Raw genomic sequence first — 13,875 nt, 5'->3', positions numbered from 1 at the left:
TCAGCTTAGTCCTAGATATATAGTGGCTTTAGCTCCCATTGTGAATGGAATCATGAGTGCAGCACAGGGCTGTCACTCAGGTCTATCCCCAGCCTAGCCCCTCAGATGAATGACGGGGTCCAAAAGACACATGAGGCAGGAAGTAAAAATTACACGATTCATTTCACCAAAAGCCTCTGCAATAGGCAACAGGCGAATTCAAGCTAGCTGAGCTGAAGAGACAGCAAGGGCAAGAGGATGGTTGACCTTCAGGATCCGAGAAGCCCGAGTTTGTCATCAAAAGGCCAGGAAGAGGGAGAAACGCAGATGCTGGAGGTCGGCACTGATGCTCATCATTAATGCTGAGATAGCTAAAATGCCTCTTTCACTTTGCAGAGCAGACTGTGACTTTGAAACCAGGAGACCCGAGTTTGAAACCCTGACTGTCACTCACTAACTGAGTGGCCTTGGGCCAGTCGCTTAGCTTCTCAGAAGTCTAGTGTCCTCACGAGCAAAATAAGTGTGAATGCTTTCCTGATGGCTCAGGTGGTAAAAAGTCCACTTGCAACGCAGGACACCCAGGTTTGATCCCCGGGTCGGGAAGATCCCCTGGAGAAAGGAATGGCTATCCACTCCAGTATTCTTAACTGGAGAATCCCATGGACAGAGAAGCCTGGCAGGCTACAGTCCACGGGGTCACAGAAAGTCGGACACGACTGAGCGACTAGCACTTTCACTTCACAGATTATATATTCAGCTGTTTAATTATTTGTCTGTCTCCCACTGGACTGTAATTCCACATGGGTAGGCTCCATCTTGAACTGCACATTCATAAATGTGCAGGGTTGCTGCTAGCCCGTCCAGTCCTCTCCAGGGAATTTGAAAAAGGCATCCTTTTGATGCCTGTGAGCTCACACCTCCGTGAGCCCCTTCTTCGTGGCTGGGTGCGTGTTGCATCTTGGTCCTGACTTGTCCCTGTCCTGGGTGCTCTTGTGCAGTGAGTGACCCTCCCTGTGTGTCACAGGTCTGGAACGTAGGAGGCTCTCAAGAAATTGATTGAATAAGTTGATGATTAGATGTGGGGTTTAGAGAAGGAGATGAGGAAGCCCCTCAGGGGTTCTTGTTTGTGTTCAAAAGAAGTTCTCTACTTGCAGGTGCCCAATAGCATGGAATTGGCGAAGTGCTTTATTTCCTGTTGCAGGGGCTCAGGATGGCATCTTCCAGCACCCAGCCTGGGACCCCTACAGGAATGGGCCAATCTGATGACCAGGTGAGAGAGACCACCCAGGGCTTCTTTGCGTGAGGCCTAGGGAGCCTTCAAGAGGCAGCGTCCCCAGGGAGGAGGGAGCCTGACTTGGTAACAAAACCTTGAGCAACCCAGGGAAATAGAGATGAAAAGTAAGTGGGGAAGCTCTCTGCGGAGGGGAACAAAGTGGTGCCCTGAAGGCTGAGGAGGAGCCAGACACATGAAGAGCAGGGGAAAGCATTCTAGACACAAGGACAGTGTGTGCAAAAGTTTTGAGGCTGGGGAGAGGTTGCTTGGCCCCTTTGGGGAATTGAATGTTGGCCAAGGTGGCTGGCCCTCCATCTGTCTTTTCTTTTTTAAAAATTTTAATTTATTTATGGCTGTGCTGGGTCTTCCTTGCTGTGAGCAGGCTTTCTCTAGTTGCGGTGAGCAGGCTTCTCGTTGCAGTGGTCTCTCTTGTTGCGGAGTAAGGGCTCTAGGTGTGTGGGCTTCCGTAGTTGCAGAGCGCTGGCTCGGTAGTTGTGGCACACAGGCTTATATGTGGGATCTTCCCGGATCAGGGATTGAACCTGTGTCCCCTGCATCGGCAGGAGCATTCTTTACCACTGAGCCACCAGGGAAGCTTTCCATCTGTCTTTTCATAGAATCTTCACTAATCAGGTGCCTTTTGGAATGTCCTGCAACCATCCTCCTCTTTGTGAACTCTGTAAAGTTCAAATAACTGAGTCATACCCTGACTACATCACTGTCTCCCCAGCACGTCTTTTATCTCTGAGTACAGCCAGCCTGGGAGTTGATAGAGTCATCCCACTAAGATAGAGAAGAACCCTAGCTCCACTGCATATCGACTGTGGACTTTGCCAACCCCTCCTTCTCCATCTCAAAAATGGGGATAAGAAGACCAATCTTACCTAGTTGTTGGGAAATTCTTAATAATAAGGGCAAGAACAAAGGAGAGATATTTTAAAACTCCAGGAAAAAGATAAAGATGCAAAATAAGGAAATATGCAAGCACATTCCTTGTGCTTGAACAGTATTCAGATGTTTACAGTAATCCTTAAGTTTTTATTTTTCTTCTTTCTGTACTGGGCAGAACTTCCAATGAAACACGGAACAAAAGCAGTAATAGTGGGCAATGTTGCCTTGTTCCTGACTTTAGAAGAGATAGAACGTGCTCCATCCAGTATGAACACTAGCTTAAGAAACTGTGGGAATGGTGAAATCTGAGTCCTCACAGAACTTCTGATCTTTCTTCTTGCAACTAAACAATGGTTTTCATGTTTCAACCACCCCAGGACTCCACATTGCCTACGGCAGTAAAGTTTTTTTTTTTTTTAAAGCCCAGTGTTAAAGGCCTCTTACCCTTTCCCAATCTTAAATCTTCAGAGTTCACACACTCATTCCAAATGCCTGAACATCCTAGAACACACCCTTGATGGCATCTTGAATTATAATTTAGAATGTTTTTTCTGTGCCTTTATGCCTGCCTGCCTTTGCATAATGATCTTCCCTCTGTCTGGGACACCTTCCCTTTTATGTACTCCCACTCATCTTTCCAAGGCCAGCTCACTTCTCCAAGGAGGCTCTCCTCCCACCCTCTCTAGCACTTAACATCAGACTCTTTTATGCATAAGTCTTACATGCATAAGACTCTGAGGCACAGGCCCCAACACATACAAGAATCTTTAAGTATCTGTTGCACAAACACACGTGTGCTGAGTCACCTCAGTTGCGTCCAACTCTTTGTGACCTGACCCTATGGACTGTAGCCCTCCAGGCTCCTCTGCCCATGGAAGATTCTCCAAGCAAGAGTACTGGAGTGGGCTGCCTCCAGAGGATCTTCCCAACCCAGGGATCGAACCAGCGTCTCTTAGGTCTCCTACATTGGCAGGCAGGTTCCTTACCACTAGCGCCACCCGGGAAGCCTGTACAAACACATAAAGGACCCCCAAGATTCTGGATCACCAAAAGGAAAAAAAAGTCCCATTCTTCCAACAAATCTAGACGGCTTTGCTTCAGCCTCCAAACTCCCACATGTGTTCAAAAATGTTGTCTTCTGCCTTTATACTGGCTCAACACTTGAGCTGAAAAGAAAATTCCTGAGTCACACTTTCTCTCCTTGCTGGCGTTGTAGGAGGTGCTCTATTGAATTCCAACACTGGATTCTGCCACCGAGTCAGAGGCCAGCCTTATTTCCCCACCTTGTAAGTGATTCGTTCCCTTTCACAGAGTTGCCCAAAGGGTTCTTTCTGAACTTTGGAAATCCCACCACTTTCTCAGAATATATTTAGTATGGATCATTTTGAGTCAGTTTTCATGGGTCTCATTAATTTTTCAATGTCTCTTTTCCCCCTAAAATATGTTCTTGAACTGTATCTTGTAATAATATTGTTTGATGCCATTATTTTGGTTTACTTCTGTTATGTACACATGGCTTTTCTTTGTCATTTTATTTCCTCAGTTAAACTTAAAAAAAAAAAGCCTTTTCATTTCCGTTTCCTCACTTTGCTAATTTCTTTTCCCTCTGTCCCTTACCATGTTTCAGCAAAGCCTGTTCTCTTTTGTGCTACTTTCCCCTTGACTTTCATTTCTGTGACACTGTATGGGGTTGGCCAAAAAGTTCATTCACAAGATATTATGAAAAAACTCAGATGAACTTTTGGGGCAATCCAATAGTTTCCCTGAACCCTGACAGCTTATTTCCTTCTGTTACCATCTCACTCTGAAAACTGAATTCGCTACTTCCCCCTGAAGCTCCGTTCTGAGCTTCTTTGCTTTTACCTGCTTCCATTTCTGATTTCTCCTGGTTTCCTCAACGATGGCCTTTGCCTCATTTTTCCCCTTCTTGTTGTTTTTTGGCAGGAGAAGTGGGGAAGGACCAACTTTTTCAAATAGGACATTCCAACTGCATCATGGATAACCTCACTTCTCTCCTCTACAGTGATTGGCTGCTGAGCCTACAGGATTCACAGGATCAGCCTTTGTTAACCTCTCTGGCTTCATTTTCATTGTTCTTCACTCTGTCCACAGTGAACTCTTTGGTTTCATTTCCTTGAAAGCCCAGCATCTTTCCTTCTTCAAGACTTTGAATCATCCTTCTTTGCCTTTCCTCTGCTCTTTACCTGGATGACTCTTACGTATCTTCCAATTCTCAACTGAAAAAGTCACCTCCCCAGGGAGCTCTCCCTGACTTCCCCAGCTGGTGTTCCACAACCCTGTCAAGTCTCCAGTGCTCAGCACCTGTCCTCCTGGTGCTCGGAGTCAGGACACTCCGTTATCTTCCCCCATGTTGCCCTAATACCGTTCAAGCAGTGACACGGACATTTCAGTAGCCCATGAGGCTTTGTTCATGGTGAAAGCACAATTCCCATTTGGCCTTTTGAAATTCTGACATTAATAATGGGATCCCCATTGCAGGGGTAGCCAGAGTTCCTGGGATACCTTGGGTGGGAAGGAAGGTCTTAGTGAGGAAAGGCCAGGTGCCTCCCAGGGGTTTTTAATCCAATGAAGAGGGACAGAAGATTCAGCAAGGTTTTTTTCCTGATATTGTTTGGGCAAAACCATGGGCATCAGCCAGTAGCAGGGTGGGGCACTGGTCCACAGAACTCTCGGAGGGACCAGGGCTAAGCTGCCTGAGACAGCTTCGGTTGTTCTTTTAATTGTGTTTTGATTGCACACATGACATTTAAACAGCACTAAAGGCAATGTTTAAAAAGAAAGAGAAGCCACTGGACCCCATCCATCTTACACATCTGATGTGCTGGAAAGAGGCCTGGGCTTGGAGTCCAGCACACCAGGCTTGGCAGCCTGCAGATTCCTGGCTGTGCCACCTTGGGCAGGCTATTGGCCCTCTCTCTGCCTTAGCTGCCTAAACTAAAGGGGAAGAACACCTTCCTTATGGGGATTATTTGAGGACAGATGGGGAAGTAAGTGAGATCAGGTTTGTGGGATTCCTTAGGCATAGTGTCTGGGGCCTGGTGGATACTCAGTAAAGTTTCTTTTTTTTTTTTTTTTCTATGAAGGCAACGGTTTTCATTTTCTTTAAATTTTCAGAAAGCTTCTGCCAAGCTTTCATCAAGTCCATATGAACATTTTGCACTTGTGATCATGCTTGAAATTTAATTTTGCACTCTGCTTGTAAACTTACTGTATCCTAAGCACTTGTTTCAACGTTTTCATGATTATTTCATGGTGAATGTGCCATTGAATCAATGTGTCATTATTTATGTAACCATTTTCCCACTATTTGGACATTTTTCAATGTTTAAATAATTCCACATAGAATTCTGTATTCTGTATTATTGTTGCTTTCATTGGCATCTCATTTTTATTTCTCCTGCAGAAGGTTGAATATTCTTCCATGTTTACTTACTCTTCTATTCCCTCACCTGAATTGCCTGCTCATGACCTTTGTACAGATCTCTCTTAGCTACTCCGATATTTTTTATCGCCGTGTACGAAATCTTTACATAATGAAGGCACTAACCATTTGCCGTTTTCCCCGCTCCCTGGGTTCAGTTTCATTTCAGTTGTTTTCTAATAGAAAAACTTAGTGTTTCATCTATCAGTTTTTGTGTTTTTTAAAAGATCTTTATTTATGTTATTTTTGGCTGCACTGGGTCTTACTGCCGCTCACAGGCTTTCTCTAGTTGTGGAGAATGGGAGGCTACTCTCTGATTGCGGCACTTGGGTTCTCATTCGGCGGCTTCTCTTGCAGAGCACGGGCTCTGGGCGCACTGGCTGCAGAAACGGTGGCACATGGGCTCAGTAGTTGTGGCACACAGACTTAGCTGCCCTGTGGCATGTGGAATCTTCTGGGACCAGGGATCAAACTGGCATCCCCTGCACTGCAAGGTGGATTCTTAACCACTGGATCACCAGGAAAGCCTCCTTTGCGTTTGTCATTTCTTTGGTTGAGTTCATCAGTTACCTAACAAACACCACATGGTAGATGAACCACATGGAAAGGTATGGGGCAAGGGAGGAAAAGTCCTCCCAGTTCTTGATCTCCATAAGGTCTCAGTTAAGTTGATGTTACAGGCATGAACACAATCAAGATGCTACCTCATCATGAACAGAAAGGGTTGCGCCAGCTCCAGCATCAGCAGTGGTCTGAGTCGTTTCTCTGCAACAGGCCCTGTTCTGAGAATTTGCTTTCACTGTCTCATTGAAGCAGCACAACAACTCTGAGACTTAAAAACTATTATTACCCCTTTTTATAGATGAGGAAAATGATCCTCAGAACGAGTTCCAGCAGCTAGTAAGAGCTGAAGCCAGTATTTGAAATCAGCCAGCCAGGCTGTAAAGCTTGCCTTCTTGACCACTACCCCAGGGCATCCCCAGGGTGGTGGCAGTGGTGATAATGGCAGTGGTAAGGGATGGGGCTGTAAATCAAGGAAGGCCTCCAGAAGGAGGTGAGACAAAACTGGGAAATGAGAGATGAAGACACCTTCACCATCAGGTCAGGGGCTGGGGAGGAATGCTGCTAAGCTGCTACGGAGAAGGCAATGGCAACCCACTCCAGTACTCTTGCCTGGGAAATCCCATGGATGGGAGGAATGGGTATTCCACAAAGAAGGAGCAGCTTTGGGGTTTCCCTGGTGGCTCACCCGTGAAGAATCTGTCTGGAGGCCGCAACTACTGAAGCCTGAGCACCTAGAGCCCATGCTTTACAACAAGAGAAGCCATAGCAACAAGAAACATTTGCACTGTAACTAGAGAAAAACCTGTGCAGCGACGAAGACATGGCACAGGCAAAAATAAATAAGTGACATTATTTTTTAAAAAAAAAGGAGTAGCTTTCCAAAAGCATGAAGCTGTACCCCTCCCCCAACCAGAGACTGTAATCTGGCCAGTAGCCTCAAAGCACAGGTGTTCTTTCATTGCCCACACTTTCTTTAGTCTGTGTATTCCTCACAGGCTCCATGTTAGGTGTTAGAGATACAGAGGTGAACAAGACATTCAGGGAACTCAAACTGGGCCTCGGTAACCACCTAGAGGGGTGGGATCGGGGGGAGGTGGGAGGGATGTTCGAGTGAGAGGGGACGTGGGTAAACGTATGGCTGATTCATGTTGATGTTTGCTAGAAATCAATGCAATACTGCAAAGCAATTATCCTTCAATTAAAAATAAATACATTAAATTTAAGAAAAAAAGCAAGACGTTCAAGATAATACCTGCTTCACAGAGCTTTTGTTCAAGGTAGGGGGAAACAGACAAGAAGGGTGTACTGAATGTTTATCATTCATTACTGGCTAACAGTTAAAAACAATTCTTTTCTACATATTGACTAGCCTTTATATCTTAAGTTTCTCCTTCCCAAAGCAGAAGTCATCTCTCCTTGTAGGGTATAGGCATGTGATCTACTTTCCTCCAATCACACTCATCCTCCTGAGATATCAACCAGAAGATAGGCTGTGTGGGAGCAGCTATGTGTGGAGCACACCTTTTGCTGGCCTGGATGGTGGCCAAGGCAGGACTGGTCTCTGGGTTTGTGATGGCAACAGCAGTTCCCCCATCAGTTCAGTTCTGCTGTGTGCTTCTTGGAGATGCTCCTGAGCTGGATCTAGAGCTGAGTTCTCCATCGTCCAATGAGCCTAACATCCCTAATTAAATTCTCTTTCCACTTAAATTGGCCAGAGTGGACCCCATCGTCTTCAGGCAAGAGTACTGTGAATATGCAGACAAACAAATAAATACACACACCAGGAAAACCAAGGGGTTTGCCCAGAGTTCCCCAGTGGTGGAGCTGAGATCTGAACGCAGGAGAGTGAGGATCCAGAGGCAGCATCTCATCCTAGAAGCTGCAGGGTCAGTGCCCCTGCCTTGTGGGACCAGTCCTCCTGGGTTGCTGGCCTGAGAAGACCATCTAGTCTCCTCATTTGTGAAGAAGAACACAATTTCCTTTCCTTTCAGGTGCAAAGATTGCAGGTGGCTGGGAGGAAAACCTTTGCATGTGGTGCCCTGGCCCTGGGCTCTTGATCTCTTGCAGCAATCTCTGCACTATCCTCCTGCCCCGAGGACTGCTAGGTGATGGGATTGTGTATTTTCGTTAATGTTATCGTCGTGAGATTCTGTATCTATCCCATGGTCAGAAATAAGGGAGGGGCTACAGCCTGACTGGACCGTCCCAGAAAGGGAAGAAGGGCAGAAACAACCCAGTATGTATGAATGGCCTGGAGGTTGTGGGCCATCCAAGTCCCGTACGTCTGTGTCTTTGTGAAGAAGGAGGGCTCACGTGCACCGCAACTAGAGAAAGCCTGTGAGCAAAAACAAAGACCTAGCACAGCCAAAAATAATCAATCAATCAATCAAAGAACGCAGGCTCAGTGCCCCTGGAAGCCGGAGGCATGTCCTTGACCTCACTATTAGGAGGACCACTGCAGGGACTTCCCTGGTGGTCCAGAGGCTAAGATTCTGCTCTCCCAATGCAGGGGCCCCAGGTTCGAACCTTGGTCAGGGCACTAGATCCCACGTGTCACAACTAAAGATCCTGTATGCCAAAATGAAGACTGAAGATCCTGTGTGCCTCAACGAAGACTTGGCGCAGCCAAAATAAAAAATAAATGAATAAACAAAACAATACCAAAACAAGACTACTACTACAGAAGGGAAAATGGGGGCTCCTGTCTGCAATTCAGGATCTGCTTTCGTTAAGTCAGCATGTTGTTCTGGGAGACAAGACAACTCGCCTGGAGCATGAACTGACAGCAGGGGAAGTCGATCACACACAAGTGGTCCCTTCACTGGCAGGGCTTGCCTGTTAGCAGCAAAAGACAGGTGTTTTTCTGTTGGATCCATTTCTTTGCATTTTCCAAGGCTGGTGGATCAATAGCTACAAACAGCTCAAATAAATTTCTGTCTCAGCTCCTTACAACTCTCAGGGGGGAAAACGCACCACTGGATAACTCAGGTTCCCATCAGGTGCCACTGCTGTCAGCAGCTGCTGTCCCTGGCTTCTCTAGACCCACATGACAAGCCTTGGAGGGTCAAAACTACTGTGCCTATCTCAGAGATACGGAAACTGAGTCTCAGACAGGGGAGTCATTACACAAAGTCCTAGAGCTGGCAGTCATTGGCTTCAAGGCCTCTGTGTGTGGTAAGCTGTTTGTTTTTACAGACCCCATGGACTGTAGCCCGCCAGGCTCCTCTGTCTATGGGGATTCTCCAGGCAAGAATACTAGAGTGGGTTGCCATGCCCTTCTCCGCGGATCTTCCCAAACCAGGGATCGAACCCAGGTCTCCCACACTGCAGGCAGATTCTTTACCATGTGAGCCCCCAGGGAAGCCCATTTGTTTTTACAAACTAGGTTATTACCATTGTCAGTTTCCCGGGCTAACAGTAACAATGATTCTTAGAGACAGCAAGTTGTCATCCCAAGGTTACAGAGCCCGTGAATGGCAAGGCTGGAATTAGAAGCCAGCTTGTGGGACCGCAGAGCCCTCTGCTAGGAGAGCTTGTCAGCCTGGGCTCGTCCAGCCTCCACAGGCCTGCCCTGGAAATAATGGAGAAAGGCCGGAGGCACTAAGATTTGTGTTTCTCTGAGTAGCCCCCAGAGGGAAAGGCAGGCTCCTTCTCCATCCGTGGTACCAAGAACATCAATTCCCAGCTCTGGAAGGACCTACTCCCCAAGGCTGCAGTTCTATTTTTAGTTTTGAATCCATCAATAAACAGAGAACAGCAGAGCAGGCAACTCCTGGCTGCCTGATTTTAGTTAGAAGAGAGACAGGGACCATTTATTAAGCATTTTGTGTGTGCTGGCCATTATGCAAAATGCTTCATGTAGATTATCTACGGAAATCTTTATAACATTCCTATGAAATGACTATATTTTTATCATCATTTTATGAGTAAGGGAAATGAGACTCAGGGAGGTTAGAGAATTTGCTCGAGGCTACATGGCTGATAAGCTACAGAGCCAGGGTCCAAATGAAGATCACACGTAGTTTTGTGGGACTCTAAGTCCACACTCTTTCCAACCTGGCAGCCTCCAGATAAGACAGCCTGGAAGAGCATTATGGGCAGAGGGAACAACACAGGCAAAGGCAAGGACGTTTGAAGTGCAAGGCCTGTTTGGGGAACAGTTAAGAGTCTGGTGGGATTTAGGTTGACAAGGAAGATGAGGCCAGGTCCTTGAGCAGCACAAGATTCCGGAAGATTGTCAATCCCGGGATAGTGAGTGGTTCTGGAATTCTGGTTTCTGGAAAGATTGTGAGTGGAAGACTGATACGGCCATGTCTGAGCTGTAGAGTAGACGACGGATTTGAGGGAGAGACGGGGAGAGGGAGACAAAGGAAGATTCCCACTAGTAACAGTGGGAATAGCTTCCATTTACTGAGCACTTTCTATGTATATTAGGAGTATTAAATGCATTTCGTGAGTTACCACCTAATTCATGGATCAGGGGCTCATTCGGTGGTAGCTATTTGGAGGCTATTATTATCTCTCTTTTACAAATGAGAAAACTGATGCATTGAGAGGTCAAGTGACTGCTCAGGGCCACTTGGATTGAAATCTGAGTCTGGTTGATTCCAAAGACCTTGATGGCTACTGTGACCAGATGGGAGGGCAGGTCATAAAAACAGTTTCCAGCAAAAGAACATTTATCTGACATTCAGGAATGAAGATGATAAGGTAGGTTGCAAAGATCATAGGGAAGCAGAATTTTTATTTTGTTTTGTTCTTTAAATATGTTTATTAACACACACTGAGGAAAGCAATTATGTCACTATGGTCACCAAGCTTTTCTGGGGCCGAAACTGGCAGACAGACTCAGCCAGGGGAAAGGGCATTGTTTCTGCAGGGCAGTGACTGGGGAGGCAGGAAAGGGCAGGGTCCCAAGTTCAGTTTGTCCAGCAACTCTGAGGTCTCCTACAGTCAGAGGCGCAGTAGCAAGTGGCTGGGGCCAGTGAAAAAGGGGGGTGGGATCATTCTGAGTTTCAGCTGCATCTGATAACTGACATCAAAAGTCTCCAAGGAGGTAGAAAATATACCTGCCCCCTGACACACACACAATAATGGGGGTGTGTCAAATGTCAAAGGGACACGGGAGCCAATTGAAAGAGCTCCCAGTGACCAAAACGGGAACAGTTTGAGCAACAAAAGAAAATAAAGTAGCATTGGATTACAACCCAGAGCACACAATAAATACCCATGAGTTCTTACTGATTACAAATACATGATTGAATAAATGATATAAATAAATGATTAAGGAGAGAAAAACCTCCCATGCAGAATTCCAAACAATTTACGTAGACATTCTGCCCTCAAGGAATGGAGCATAATTCCCCACTATTTACGTGTGGGTTGCACACGGTGGCTGCCTTCCTAAGAGTACAGGGGGTGGGGCGGGGGGGCGGGGGAGGCACAGAGAAACCTTGCCAGTGGAGAAACTTGACAAATTCGACCTCAGCCAGGTGACGAAGGTCGACAGTGATAAGCAGTCACGTTGATACGATGTGTGTGCATCAGCAGCCTTGGGCAAGGTGCCAGTAGCTTTGCATAAACACAAGCATGTCCACCTGAGCGGCCATGGCTCTGGTTTATCATTGGCTGCGTCTGTCCACGACCCTGCAGGCTGGGGATCAGGAGCCTTGGAGCGTCTGACCAGCGATTGCCTCCGCTGCTAGGAGCTCAGAGGCACAGGAAATCCAGAACCTTCAGCCTCGGCCTGGAACTTACAGGGGCAGCCAGGTTCAGGAGCATCTTAGGAGGGCTCAGTCAGAGGTCCGGCAGTGCCCAGCAACCTTGACCAGGATTGCAGAGTTCACAGTGTCCAGGGCATGACCTTGAGTCAGAGAGGAGGTCCCAGGGGCTGGGGTCCCAGCAGCTGGCAGCCTCAGCAAAGTCCCGTGGTGCCTGTCCTCAGATGACTCCGCGCCTCAGGACACAGAACTGATGCCTTGTGTTCCAGAGTCTCTTGCCTGGGGCCCAAAGGGTTTGCTTCTGGTTTTCCAGTTCTTGAGTCCACAACTCGTCCTTCAGCAAATCGAGGAAGCTGGGAGGAGGTGGAGTGATGGTGACCCAGAGGCCCGTGCAGGCCAGGTTCATTGGAGGGGACGGCACGGTGACCTCTGAGTGAGCCGCCCCACTGACTTCTGCTGCTGCCGGCTGGTGGAAGCCATGCAGGGTGTGCCTCTGGGGAAGCTTAGTTCCCAGGGACGTCTGTTCTCCCATCACGGGTTTGCCTCCCCTCTTTCCCTGGGTCCTTCAGATTGAGAAGCCAGAATTGAAGAAAATGCACAAAGGTATCCATGGAAAAGAAACTTTGTCCTCTCTGCCCCTCCCCAGCAGCTGGAGAAGCCAATTGACAAAAATCAGTCCATCTCAGGGAGTCAAGACTGAGACCTTCCCCCTAGTTGAATCTGTAGTGGCCTCTGGTGTGGTGGCCAGAGGTGTATGGGACAGTCAAAGCCCAGCCTGTCAAGTAATTGACTGAAGGGAATCCTGCCAGGGGAGAGCTGCCTGGTGCCTGGGGAAGGTCCCCAGCCCTGGAACTGCTAGGAGAAGCAAAGGGAGAGGTGGGGCTGGCAGACCTTATGGCTGATGAGAGGTAGGGTTGACTTCTAGGTTTCTGGCTGGGAGGACTTGGTGGATGGACCTCAGGACACGGAGTTGGAGATGCAGGAGGAGGGGCAGGTGGGGCAGGAAGCCAGCTTGGGCCACGCCGGCTGGCTGCAGGCTGGGAGCGGAGATGGCACCTCTTGGGCCAGGAAGACAAAGCCCTTTGTGCTGGGGTTCCACATCCACTCACTTGGCTGGTGCCCAGCCAGGAAGGCCCAGCCCCCAAGCCCTCAATCAGTGGCAGTTTCCCTGCCATACATACAGCACCAAGGTCTCCCCCATCAGCACGCTGCCTCTCCCTGGTTTTCAGGAACCCCTTTGCTTCTCCCCCTCTAGGCTCTAGGCCCTAGCTCTCCCCATCCCGCTTCCTTCCTCGGATGCAGGAAATTTCTGGCCCTGCAGCCCACTCAGCCGAGGGTCACCCCCCAGCTTCCAAATCTAGTCTGGGCCTCAGACATTTGGGGAGAAGGAAGGGAGGGAAAGAAGCACCGAGCACTGAGTGGCTACTGGTTTAGGTGCTCCGTGATTCTCACACCACTCTGCTAAGCGTGTTGCCACCCTTTCAAATGGCAGCCCTGGGATTTGAACCTATGTCTGTCCAGCTCTAAAGTGAGTGCTCTTTGCACAAAAGGAGAGAGCTGTAATGCCCATATGCTCTCAACACTGAGCTAGCTCCTTGCTCCTGTGTCTCCATCATCCCCTCTTCCCTGGCTCCTTCTCCTTTGGCCATAAACTCAATGCTCATTTTCCTGGAAGTCCTCTCCCCTTGACCTTGCAGTCCTCCCCTTCCTTTTGCTAGCAAACCTCCTGCTTCATTCCCTTCTATGACAGAGTCATTCCCATGCTAGAGCCACCAATGCCCCTGGGCTCCATGTTAGGCTCTTTCTTGTTCTTTTTCATTATGGCTTTTTACAGGAAATTGAATGTATTCCCCTGTGCTATACAGTACTGCCTTGTTGTCTCTTTATTTTATGTATAGTAGTTTGTATCTGCTAATCCCAAACTCCTGATTTACCCCCCGCCACCCTCTTTCCCTTTGATAACCATGTTTGTTTTCTCTGTGTGTGAGTCTGTTTCATAAATAAGT

Source organism: Bos mutus, chromosome 2 (assembly GCF_027580195.1).
Source record: "Bos mutus isolate GX-2022 chromosome 2, NWIPB_WYAK_1.1, whole genome shotgun sequence".
NCBI classification, from domain to species: Eukaryota; Metazoa; Chordata; class Mammalia; order Artiodactyla; family Bovidae; genus Bos; species Bos mutus.
Note: the sequence above shows the minus strand (reverse complement) of the source record.